This window comes from Pan paniscus, chromosome 3, assembly GCF_029289425.2.
Source record: "Pan paniscus chromosome 3, NHGRI_mPanPan1-v2.0_pri, whole genome shotgun sequence".
NCBI lineage: Eukaryota > Metazoa > Chordata > Mammalia > Primates > Hominidae > Pan > Pan paniscus.
Window position 1 is genome coordinate 155541321 of NC_073252.2, and position 13225 is coordinate 155554545.

General features: G+C 34.5%; 1 long non-coding RNA gene across 1 annotated transcript in view; it reads right to left on the reverse strand.

The window, feature by feature from the left end:
- Window positions 1-13225, reverse strand: part of LOC129397642 (uncharacterized) — a 714556-nt gene that overhangs the window by 273206 nt on the left and 428125 nt on the right. The window contains exon 10 of the long non-coding RNA XR_010112052.1: window positions 10998-11104. This is a non-coding gene — a long non-coding RNA (uncharacterized LOC129397642). The remainder of the gene's footprint in view (window positions 1-10997; window positions 11105-13225) is intronic.

The window sequence follows — 13225 nt, forward strand, 5'->3', positions numbered from 1 at the left end:
ATTTTCTCTTAATACCCTCTTTCAGCCCCATGCCAGTGCCATTAATTGGTCCTATTCTTATGAGGATTCTTGTCCCAAAGATTCAGTGGTGTACTATCACTAGAAAACAAGCCTCTCCTCTCCTGCATGGCTATGCATTTGGCATAATAAGAAACTTATTTCTGAACTTGAGAATAAAAAAGAGATAGAATACTAAATGTCAGGGAAATTCTCTAAATCACTCCATAGTCAAATGAAAATATTTTAAAAGACATTTCAAGTTATGAAAATGAATTTCCGTTATAATATAATAACCATCATTATATAATCAAATATTTTAGCTTATTGAAATTGGATATCATGAAATAAATGTTTATTTCCTCCATTTTTTTTTCTTTTATAGAGACAAGATCTCACTGTGTTGCCCAGCCTGGAGTGCAGTGGTGTGATCACAGCTCACTGCAGCCTTGAAATCCTGGTCTCAAATAATCCTCTAGCCTTGGCCTCCCAAAGTACAAGAATTACAGGCAATGGTCACTGCACCTGGCCTGGATCCACTTTTAAATTTGTCAAGAGATTATGACCAAGAAAATTTAGAATGATTTATCATTCTAAATATATAAAAATATTATGTATTCTCATGCAATGTATCGACTCTACAAAAGAGATGCCCTCACCCACAGACACACACACACTCACACTCACTCTTATCTTTACTTCCACTAAAACACACTCCTGTCTCAATTTTAACTGTAGTTGGTATCTCCAGTAGAAAGAAGTTATTTTAAAAAATAAAGAAAACTACACCTCAGCATTAGACGAATTGTGATAATAAAGTGGAATCACACTTTCTACACATGAAGGGGATATGACTACCATAGTTATTACAATATTTCTCATGTGATTAATTTAATGCAGTACTGAAAAGACAGTTTGCTAAAATACTGGGTGAGAATTCATTCCAAAGCCACAGGAGAGCCAGAGCAATAGCATATGGATGATTTCTGGAACATTAACACAATTTATTTTGTCAAGGAAGAAATATATCAGTATGTTATAATTTTCGGCTCAGCTAAATATTAACACTTCAAAAAGAATCAATTTAACTTATCCACAAAAAACTTTTGACTTAATAAATGCTGAAATTTTCTAAGTGCCATTAGTTGGCCAAGATATATCATTATTTTTGACTTACATAATGAAAGATACATTTTCAGTTGTATCTTCTGGAATATAAAAAAGGGATTTTTTTTTAAATAGCTATTGGTTAAAAATTAGTAATAGAGATAGAATTATATTTTTATTTATGTGATTTGCCTTTTGAAACAAGTTATCCAATGCCTTTTCTTATAAGGGCCTCTTATAAGTGACCTTATAAGAAAAGACAAGGTTTCTGGTCTTTTCTTATAAGGGCACTAATTCTATCATGAAGACCCCACTCTCGTGTTCCCTTCTAAATCTAATCACCTCCCAAAGGCCCCATCTCCAAATATCATCACATTGGGGGTTAGGGCTTCAACATTTCAATGTAGCAGGAAAGGGAACACAAATATTCAGCCCATAACAGTAGGACAACAGGCAAGGAATTTAACAATGTAATTTTGAAACTGGAAACAACTTTTCCCAGGGTTGTTTTATTCACCATTCTGTACCCTTTTGAGAATGGTAGGGTTTTGCACACTAAACTGTTCTGGTATCATAGTCATGGTAGGCTTCACTGGTGCAACATTATCTTGCATTGTCTCTGATTTATGATTGCCCACATCTCAGGTTCTTAGAAAGAGGGGAGTGTGGCCAGAGCTGACAAGCTCTGGAGAAAGTTCTAAAAGACTACATTCTCCATTTGATTTAATCTCTTTATTTTATGCCAGTATGGTGTTATGTCACTACAAAAAGGTCACCTTTACATTTTATTGCATTGGAATTCCCATGTATTCTTGGAAGATTTGTGACATAATTTTACAGATAACTAAGTAAGGCTCTGAGAAATCAGTGACTTACTCCTACTTAAAGAACTAGTTAATGTCAGAAATGAGACAATACATATTTAGAGTCTTGTTTTCCTTCATTTTACTTTAACATTTTGCTTTTCTCTGTACACAGGAGAAATTAGAATTATGTGTATATATATATATGATATTAGAAATCATGAGTTACAAATAATTTGTAGTATGTTTAAATATCTATATTAATATTATGCCACCATATAACTTTTCTTTTTCTATTTCCTTAGGATTTTTATGTTTTTTTTCCATATAACTGGTACTATCCACCTTTCTAATTTCATAAGGAGGCTTTTTGGTTTTATTAGTTAGATTGTATTAATTCATAAATTAATTTGGAGAGATTTGAAATGTTAATAATGTTAATACGCCATATCCAAAAATAAAAGATGTCTGTTGATACAGTCAGTCTACTTTTGTGCTTTCAAGAAATGTTTCATAGTCTTTATATTGGTTTTGACCAGTTCTTGTTAAGATTATTACTAACCATTTTATATTTCTGTTGATTTTTTAAATAATGTTTTTCTATTATAGTTTCTGACTGTTTATGAAGGCTAGTGATTTTTTTGCATGTCAATTTTATATTTTGTTGCTTTATCATTTCATTTGATTTTCTACAACGTAATTATTGTTTAGGGGTTTTCCTAGGGATATCATGAATATCATGTTATCTGAAAATACTCATATAGTTTTTCTTTTTATCTTCAAATTCTCATGTTTCCAATAGTATGTGGGTTATATTATGTTTATTGTTTTTCCTTTACTATTGGGTATATCTTCTTTGCATTTTTTCCTAGAAGTTATCTTTGTACTTATGCTTTAAAAAATTTTGCTGTTTGTTACATTATTCCTTCTCAGAATACATAATACTTAGAGAGCATCCTTTCATGTAAACCTTCAACTTTATTTTAGTCTTAGTTCTACACTTCGATAAATATCAAAAGTTCATCATTCACCCCAGTCATTTCTTGGAAGGGTGTAGCTCATTGTTTTGTACATTCCTCAGAAATAATACATGTATACCATAGCTCCTTAGTTGTTTCTAAAAAGGTTTTTCAATAGCATTGTATTTGAACAATACCTGGATTGCAAATCAAATATTTAACTTACAGTTCCTTTCATTAAGTTTTTTGTAAATACTATTCGGCTTTCAACTTCTTAGCATGTTGATCGTGAGAAATATGATGCAAAACCAGCTTTATTTTTTCTTGAACCATTTTAATTAGACATTTAATATTTTTCTTATTGAGTTGAAGGGTTATTAAATAAAATCTTTGTGACATTTTGGGAATGCATACTCAACTATTATCTGGAAAAACATCAGGTCTTGTTTAATGAAACTTTAAATTTACTATTTTCTTCCAATGAAAATGAATGGGTTAGACTACACGCCATTAAAATTTATAAGTATAAAATAAGTCAATTTCATTCATTCTAAAGTGATTTATTAGATAGTTCTGCACAGAGTGAGAATATATATGCTATTTAATTCAGGGCTTCATATATTGCTCAATTTAATAATACCCATCATTGTAAATTAATAATTTAGTAGTAAAGCCACACAGATTACTCACCTGATCAATACATTTTTAAGTTTAATGTTATGTCTTCTGTAGAGATAATTATTTTTGTTTCTATGCCTGCCCATAATAAAAATACCAGGAAAAAATAGGAATTATCTTACTACATAAGATATAAAGCAAATCTAGTCATATCAACATATACAGATGTAGTTTGTTTTCATGGTTTAATAAATTCTAGTTTTCTAAACTATTTCAGCATTTCAAAATATTAATTTTTCTCTCTTTTCTGATTGGGAATGGTGCAGTAGTATACATGCCTATGTGTAAATCCTTGAGTATATCTCAGGGAGTTTCTGCAGTAATGATATTACAGTTACAGGGTAACCAAACAATACTCCTGAATTCTTTCATCAGCAAAGCTGAAAGTAATCCTAATCCAGGTAGCCACTCTAGTAAATGCAATCACCTCAGATACATTCATATGTATAATATACGTGTAGGTCTGTGTATGTGTGTGCAGTTAGTTATGTTACCAAATTGTCATCTCATATTCATTGAGAATAGGGTATATTCATTAATTAATCAACAAAAGCCTTTGAAATTCTTAGACAATGGCAGTTACTATAGTGGCTACTTGGATTAGAATTACAGTGGGTGTTTTAACTTTTGTTTTAAGTTCAGGGGTACATGTGCAGGATGTGCACATTTATTACATAGTTAAACATGTATCATGGGGGTTTGTTGTATCAATTACTTCATCACCCAAGTATTAAGCCTAGTATCAATTAGTTATTTTTTCTCATCCTCCTTCTCCTCTCACCCTCCTCCCTCCAATAGCCCCCATACGTGTTGTTCTCCTCTGTGTTCAGGTGTTCTCCTACATTATAAATGAATAAATAAGTTGTTTTGCTTGGAGTCACCAAGGATTTTATTGTATATCTACGCCAATTCTTGTTCTTCGAATATGTTTCAAGTTGATCATTCCAGTTCAGTGCACCCAGATTAACAGTGAACTTTGCTAATATGTAGATTTATTTCTTCTTTATAGAAAATTTTCTTGGATTCTGCTGTTAAACATTAATTCTGTTTTATTTTTACTTCCATTATATGAATGTTAGACCTTCTGTGTCTGTCTTCATTTTAATTACTTTCTTTCAGACTCTTTTTACTTTTTTCCTCATTTTTTGTCTTTTTTAATGCTTACTTTTTCTGTTCCCCTTTTTTACATTATCATTGAAATCTTGTAATTTATTCTACATTTCTCAGATGATTTAGTCTTTTTCTGCATTTTTTTCCCTAAATTCTATCAACTCTTGTTGAATTTAATTTCTTAATTCATTTCTCTTTTTATTTGCATTTCTGGTTTTAGGTTTCTATTTAAAATATCTAAATCCTCATTAGAATATATTTAGTTCAGATTAGCATGTTCTGTTTCAGTATGCTTCATGTTAGGTTCCTTTGGGAGAAATTTTGTTTGCCATACTGCTATGATTTATATTTTCTTTTTTCTTCATACGGTAGCTTTCTGTGGTGTTGGTGCATTTTGTTGAAAAGTTTATTGATTCAAGATTGTCTTTTGTCAGTATAATAACATGAAGCTGTTTAATGGATGATGTTTCGTGACACTGGTCTGGGATAAGGAAAGATTTTAGTGTATTTTTTATTTTGCAGGATGTTTACTTTTATTCTATTCTTTCCTTCTTTCCCTTCACTACACATCACCAAGGGGCTCCAAGCTTTTATAATTAAATAAAGACAGGATCTAATCCTGCACTGGTACAACTCACCTCAGCCACTTCACCTCCATCCTGGCACTGTGAGAACTAAGGGAGCCTGTCTTTATTTAAAATTCAATATTCTGTTAATCATGAATTCTTTGCATGAATTTTGATTTTAAACCATTGCATTAAGTTATTATTTATCTTTCTTTTTCTTTTTTTTTTTTTTTTTAAGATGGAGTTTTGCTCTTGTAGCCCAGGCTAGAGTGCAATGGTGCAATCTCGGCTCACTGTCACCTCCACCTCCTGGGTTCAAACAATTCTCCTGCCTCAGCCTCCTAAGTAGCTGGAATTACAGGCTTACGCCACCACGTCCCACTAATTTTTATGTTTTTAGTAGAGACGGGGTTCCACCATGTTAGCTAGGCTGGTCTCAAACTCCCGATCTCAGGTGATCCCCCCGCCTCGGCCTCCCAAAGTGCTGGGATTACAGGCGTGAGCCACCATGCCCAGCCTATTTATCTTGATTACTAAGGTTCTGGGGCATACCTAAATTTCACCTCAAGGGTAGTGTCTCATTCACTTCTACCTAGTCCTAGCCCTAGCATTGTCAGAATTGAAGCATTACTCTATTTACATGTAATTTAAAGTTTATGAGTTTTTTTCTCTTTTTTATTAACGCTGAAAATGTGAAACATGTATGATTTCATTCACGTTCCTTCTTGATTTTACAAATTTTGAGAAAGGTATTTGAAAAAATTCAAATTCATACGACCACTGAAACCTCAGATTTTAATTTAAAAATAGTTTACATATAGCCAATAATAAAGTTAGCTACAGTAATTTGTGCACCAAAAAGTTAGAAGCTCTTTGGATAATACACACATTTATTTATAAAGTATTTCTTTACTGTAAAAAATCAGATATTTTTATTGCTATTTTGAAGATGGAATTGTATATCTCTATGTAGTTGGAACATTTTCTGTCTCAAAGCATCCCTGTGTATTTCTGGGCACTTTTAAAGTAACTGTATCAACAAATGTTTGGCATCTTCCTATAATACCATATGAAAGTAAAAAGAACTCAAATAAGATGCACAAATATGACAACAATATATTTGTGACATGTTCTTTAAAAGCCAAACAATTAATTTTAAATGGCATGTGTTATGTCACTACTCAAACTGTGAATTTTCATATTCTTTATCTCTATGAATATAGACACCTTTGTGTAAGTTTAGGATGAATATCTGTCCCTACTTATATGCTCACTTTCCCATTCTACTCACCAAGTCTAACATCTGTTGGTTCCCCAAACACACCCTCTATTCCACTAATTTCATGCTTGACATCTTAATTAAGCTTGTTAATAAACCTCACTCTGCACTCAGCCTCTCCTTCTTGCTGTTTGATTTTTACCAATTAATTCCCGATATCATACCATTTGCTTCAGTAAATACCACTCCATATATGGAATTTTTCTATGTCAATTGCAAGTCTACTTATGGATACATGTAATTATAATGCATTTGTGAGATAATAATTTGCAATGGAAATCCATAAATTTTATAGGAAAACAATGCATATATTTTCGCTATTTTTTGCACATTTCCTCTAGTGTCAACTTATTTTACATTTCACTAGAATCTAATTTGGCAGCATATTCCACATAATACAATTGTAATATTTATGTAGAAATTGAGTGATCTTAATCCAAGACTGACTACTATATATAGTATACACACACAGCAAATATATTTATATACCACATATATACTTATCTATTTAATATATGGTATATAGTATATATATTTATATATATATGTGTATGTATCCTTAGGACCTATAAAAATGGGTTTAGAAAGATGAGGCTTTTTTATTTTTATCTTTAATCATGAAAATTTGCAATCCCATTAGTATACCTTAAAAAGTATCAAATTATCTTAAAAATTATAAATATGAACTATTGAGATAGGTATTTGAGATTCATGAAGCTTCAACAATAAGCAATGTGTTCTAATACCAAGGAATTATGATATGATTTTCTCAAATTTGTGGTCATTTTATTGAAGTTACTAATATTCTATTATATATTATATCCCAGACATGTTATACTTTCAGACAAAATAAAAATGTAAAATATCTTAAATATCAAAACAGTGTTAAAAACATCAGAAAATCAGTAAATAAATAACAGTATAATAATAAAACCTCAAAACTGAACTTAATTATTCAAGATCATTTAGGACAATAGATAGTGTAGAGTAAAGGTAAATTTTTCTTTCTTCTACATCCATATTGAAGACACAGAAGACACAAGGTTTTACATTTTCCAAATACTACACATACGCTTAGAAGAATAAAAATATATCTACACAGAAGTATGTCCCTTTGTATACATTTCTCAAAATGTATTGTTTCCTTTGTATAAGATAAAGCTGTATATTAAAATATCTGGATAATTAATCATAGTTATATTTATCAGATTTTATCTAGTTAGTGTTGTAACTGAAATGTAAAGGGTTATGACATGGCTAAGACATGGCCAATGAATATTTATTAACTTAAAAAAGCTTTTATTTCAGAAGTCTCTATAATGTCTATAAGGCTTGCATATCTTACAATAGAGCCAGTTACTTTTTGTAGCTGACATCATCAATTAAAACGTTAACCGAAAGTTTAAAAAATAAGTTTTGTAAAGAAAAAGTAAAACTAGTATTTTCGCTAATATTTTATCTCTTCTCTGAAAAATAATTCAACATAATTACACATTTGTATAATATTCTGTAGATATGGCACATATACATATTTGTGTCTATGTATGTATACATACACATACAAAAACCTTCATAGTGTATGATAGTACAAGGCAGTAAGCCCAAATGTTAAGGTGACTTCCAGTGAGAAAATTAGAGATGAGTCTCCCCTTTTAACAAGTAAACCTCCTGTATAACTTGTTGAATACTGACCCATCTCCCCCTGCTCTGTGTGATGTCTAACTGCATGAAGTTGTAGAATTTTGAATCTGGTTGCTTATAGAAAATTAATTCTACAATTTTTATTATATTTGAAAAAATACATATATGTGGCACCCTTTCTCTAAATGAAAGCTTACACTGAAATTCAGTACGTAAAAGAAATAAATTTGTAGTGCCAGGGTTCAGAGAGAGTAGGAGGGATAGGAGATATACAAAGGACATGTGAATATCACGTAGGTGGTGTAGATTTAGTGTGTTCACAACCAGTTTGGCTGCCTCTCAATGCCTTGTGCGTGGCAAGTGCCCAAATGCCACCTCCCTTGTAGGGCCAGGTATGAGTTATTTCAGGGCAAACTGTAAGTAGCTTCCTCACAGCACTACCACTTAATGTGGAAATTCATTCTAGCTCAAATTCTTTTCCCTTTCCCAGATCCTGCGTTTGGCAGCCCAACACACAATCTATTGTTGTTTGGTGCTCTTAGGCAGCCTACCAGCAAGACATCTCATGCCCAGCTAGTTTTCATTGCCACTTAACCCGTGGGGGACTAACAATCCTTCCCGTGCCAAATCATGGGCATGCAGACGGCTTCATGCTGCCACTTCTCTCTGCCCTGCTGGCTCTCTCCCACCCTCTTTAACCTTTAGTCACGGAGACAAAATAAATAGGTCACAGATTATGGAACAAGCACATAGCCAACGGGAAGTGAAGTATTTATCCCTCTTAGTTTTAGACATCTCCATTTCATTGAATATTTTTGAGACATACTGAGTTGGATTTTTAGGGAAGAATAAGTCCTCCTCTTTTAACGTAGGAGGAAAAAGTTGTGGTTTTCCCCTCATGAATCCAATGATAATCCTTCCTGTTTTTCTAGTTGTGTTCACTAGGGAGAGGGAGTCTGGGGCATTGACTGGGTTTTGTAAAAATGATTCTGTTGTTAAGTTTTTAAGGAATGTCTTCACCCTAAATTTGGGCACTTGATACCATTTATTCCCCTTGTTTCAGTATTTGACACTTTATAATTCAATATATTCAGAAAATACTTTTGAGAAAACTATATTTTTACGTTTTTGAAGACAACTTTTTTTCCTAATAGACAATACTCATAGAAATGCGTATGCTTACTTCACTTTTGATTGAACCAAATGAGGACTTTCAGAAAGAAGGTGGCTTTTTTTCCTAGGAATGAGCCCAGTATTTGTTGTATAGTGTGGGGTGCATGCCTCGTGTGTGTGTGTGTGTGTGTGTGTGTGTGTGTATTTCAAGAATTGGGTGTCCGTTTAGTTTAAGACTATATTTAATTTGAAGATTACTCTGGGAAGCAAGCACTAATTTCCATGTCTGTAGAGAAATAAAACATAGTAAAACATAATCACTGATGGCTTTTTAAAAATAATGCTTCAAGTTTTACGTACATTTTACAAAATGTTATGGCTGTTCTGCTCCCTACATAGGTATTAAGGTACATTTTACTTTTCAAATAAATTTACGTACCCTCCTATGCAATGCATGAAACAGCTATGGATGCTCTATCATCATTTTGCATCACTATACAGTCACTTTTTGACCAACTACTCTTAAATAACTGAGAATACAGACATCACTCTACATACCCTGCAAAGCTTAACAAGGCTAGTTCTTTAAGGTAAGGCTATTCCATAAGTCATATTCTAAATGCCTTTTACTATTGTGGAGAATTTGCCATATTATACAACTGTATAGCATAAAAGCCTACTTTTATTATAGAACAATGAGCTATCACGGTGAAACAAAGAACATTTTATGAAGAAATTTATGTGGCAAAAATGGAGTTACAGTCACCTAAAACATTGATGACTGTCAGGCAAAAGAAACAAATCACTATGTCTTTTAAATGACTCTTGCAGCCCCAAATAAAGAAATAATATAAACTAAAGCAGGACTGGGTGCTCAATATGAATAACTATAATATCAGCAAAACAAAACACATTTAGAGGGACCAGTCAGTACACAGAAGGATTTTATATAAAAACTCATAATTTTAACATTTCTTTTGTTAGAATGAATGTCAAAATATACTGAGACTATGTGTTAGAAAATTTAAGGATAAAGAGAATTCTCATTGGCATTCATGTGAAAAAGGGACCTTTTTCACAAACAGGATGTACAGTACCTAACTAGTAATTTTCAGTCCTCTGCTTTCTATTGTTGCCAACATCTATATAGAAATAAAAGCCACCTCCCCTACAAACCTCCCTTTCCTTTCACACTCAGCCAGAAGCAAAGGATAATAAAACAGCCACCTCACTGGTTGACTGTGGTCAACTACAAAACCAAAAATGTTCAATTAAAGTGTCATTTTAAAACTGTAGGAAAATTTCAAGAATATGGAGCTTATTTAGTATGTGGTTTATTCACTTATTATTTATATAAAATTACTTCATTTGGTTTATGTAGTTTGATTATATAGAACAACTAGGGTTTGATTCCATTACTGAAATTTTAATGAGCTTAGCCTCATTATTTTCTTAGCAGTCAAAATAAAAATAGATTTTTTTCACCCTTAAAAGGCTTTGTGGCTGAATCTGTTTGAATATCAACTATTTCCCTTTAAAAATGAGGAACAGAGGGTTATTGCTGATAGAACTTCATGTATTTGGATCACAATCCTACATTCCCCTATGGTACATCTTCATAGGAATTGGACCACCTGAATTACTCTACTGCCATTATATTAGTATTATTAGTCCATTCTCTGTTTGCTATAAAGAAATACATGAGACTGGCTAATTTATAAGAAAAGAGGTTTAATTGACTCACCATTCTGCAGGTTGTACAGGAAGCATGGTGGCATCAGCTTCTAGGGAGGCCTCACAGAACTTAAAATCATGGTGGAAGGTGAACAGGGAGTGAGGCACTTCACATGGCTGTAACAGGAGGAAGAGAGAGATTGGGGAGATGTTACAAAGTTTTAAACAACCGGATATCATGAGAACTCAGTATACGGTACCAAGGGGAATGGTGCTAAACCATTCATGAGAACTCTATGATCCATTCACCTCCCATCAGGCCTGTATCCGTCGTTTTCATGCTGCTAATAAAGACATACCCAAGACTGGGCAATTTACAAAAGAAGGAGATTTAATTGGACTTACAGTTCCACATGGCTGGGGAAGCCTCACAGTCATGGCCAAATGCAAGGAGGAGCAAGTCACATCTTACATGGATGGCAGCAGGCAAAGGGGAATTCTTTTTAAAACCATCAGATTTCATGACACTTATTTGCTGTCAGAGTAACAGCACAGAAAAGACTTGCCTTATGATTCAATTACCTCCCACCAGATCCCTCCCAGAACACATGGGAATTCCAATGAGATTTGGGTAGGGGCACAGCTAAACCATATCATTCTGCCCCTGAAACCTCCCAAATGTCATGTCCTCACTTTTCAAAACTAATCACGCCTTTCCAACAGTCGCCCAAAGTCTTAACTCATTTCAGCATTAACTCAAAAGTCCACAGTCCAAAGTCTCATTCAAGACAAGGCAAGTCCCTTCCTCCTATGAGCCTGTAAAATCAAAACCATTTACTTCCTAGATACAATGGAGGTACAGGCATTGGGTAAAAACAGCTATTTCAAGTGGGAGGATCTGGCCAAAACAAAAGGGTTACAGGCCCCATGGAAGTCCAAAATCCAGCGGGGCAGTTAAATCTTAAAGCTCCAAAATGATCTCCTTTGACTCCATGTCTCACATCCAGGTCACTCTGATGAAAGAAGTGGGTATCACCCCTGTGGCTTTTCAGGGTACAGCCTCTCACTTGGCTGCTTTCACAGGCTGGCGTTGAATGTCTACGGCTTTTTCAGGTGCACAGTGCAAACTGTCAGTGGGTCTACCATGCTGGGGTCTGGAGGATGGTGTCCTTCTCACAGCTCCACCAGGCAGTGCCCCATTAGAGACTCTGTGTAGGGGCTCCTTCCCACATTTCCCTTCTGGTCTGCCCTAGCAGAGTTTCTCCATGAGAGTCCCAACCCTGCAAAGGACTTCTGCCTGGACATTCAGGCATTTCCGTACATCCTCTGAAATCTAGGCAGAGATTCACAAATCTTAATTCTTGACTTCTGTGTACCGGCAGGCTCAACACCACATGGAAACTGCCAAGGCTTGAGACTTGCAGCATCTGAAGCCACAGCCCAAGCTCTACATTGGCCCCTTTCATCCATGGCTGGAGTGGCTGCAACCTACGGCACCAAGCCCCTAAGCTGCAGACAGCATGGGCACCCTGGGCTTGGCCCAGGAAACCACTTTTTCCTCCTAGGCCTCTGGGCCTGTGATCAGAGGGGCTGCTGTGAAAACCTCTGACATGCCCTGGAGCCATTTTCCCCATTGTCTTGGGGATTAATATTTGACTCCTTATTAATTATGCAGATTTCTGCAGGCTTGCATTTCTCCTCAGAAAATTGATTTTTCTTTTCTATCACATTGTCAGGCTGCAAATTTTCTGAACTTTTATACTCTGCTTTCCTAATAAAACTGAATGCCTTTAACAGCACCCAAGTTACATTTTGAATGCTTTGCTGCTTAGAAATTTCTTCCACCAAATACGCTAAATCATCTCTCTCTAGTTCAAAATTCCACAAATCTCTAGGGCAAGGGTAAAATGTCACCAGTCTCTTTGGTAAACATAACAAGAGTCACCTTTGCTCCAGTTCCCAACAAGTTCCTCATCAACTTCTGAGACCACCTGGCCTGGACCTTATTATTTATATCAGTATCAGGCTTTTGATCAAAGTCATTCAACAAGTCTCTAGGAAGTTCCAAACTTTCCCACATTTTCCTGCCCTCTTCTAGGCCTCCAAACTGTTCCAACTTCTGCCTATTACCCAGTTCCAAAGTCACTTCCACATTTTTGGGTATCTTTTCAGCAGCACCTGACTCTACTGGTACCAATTGACTGTATCAGTCCATTTTCACACTGTTGATAAAGACATGCCCAAGACTGGGCAATTTACAAAGAAAGAGGTTTAATTGGACTTACAGTTCCACATGGC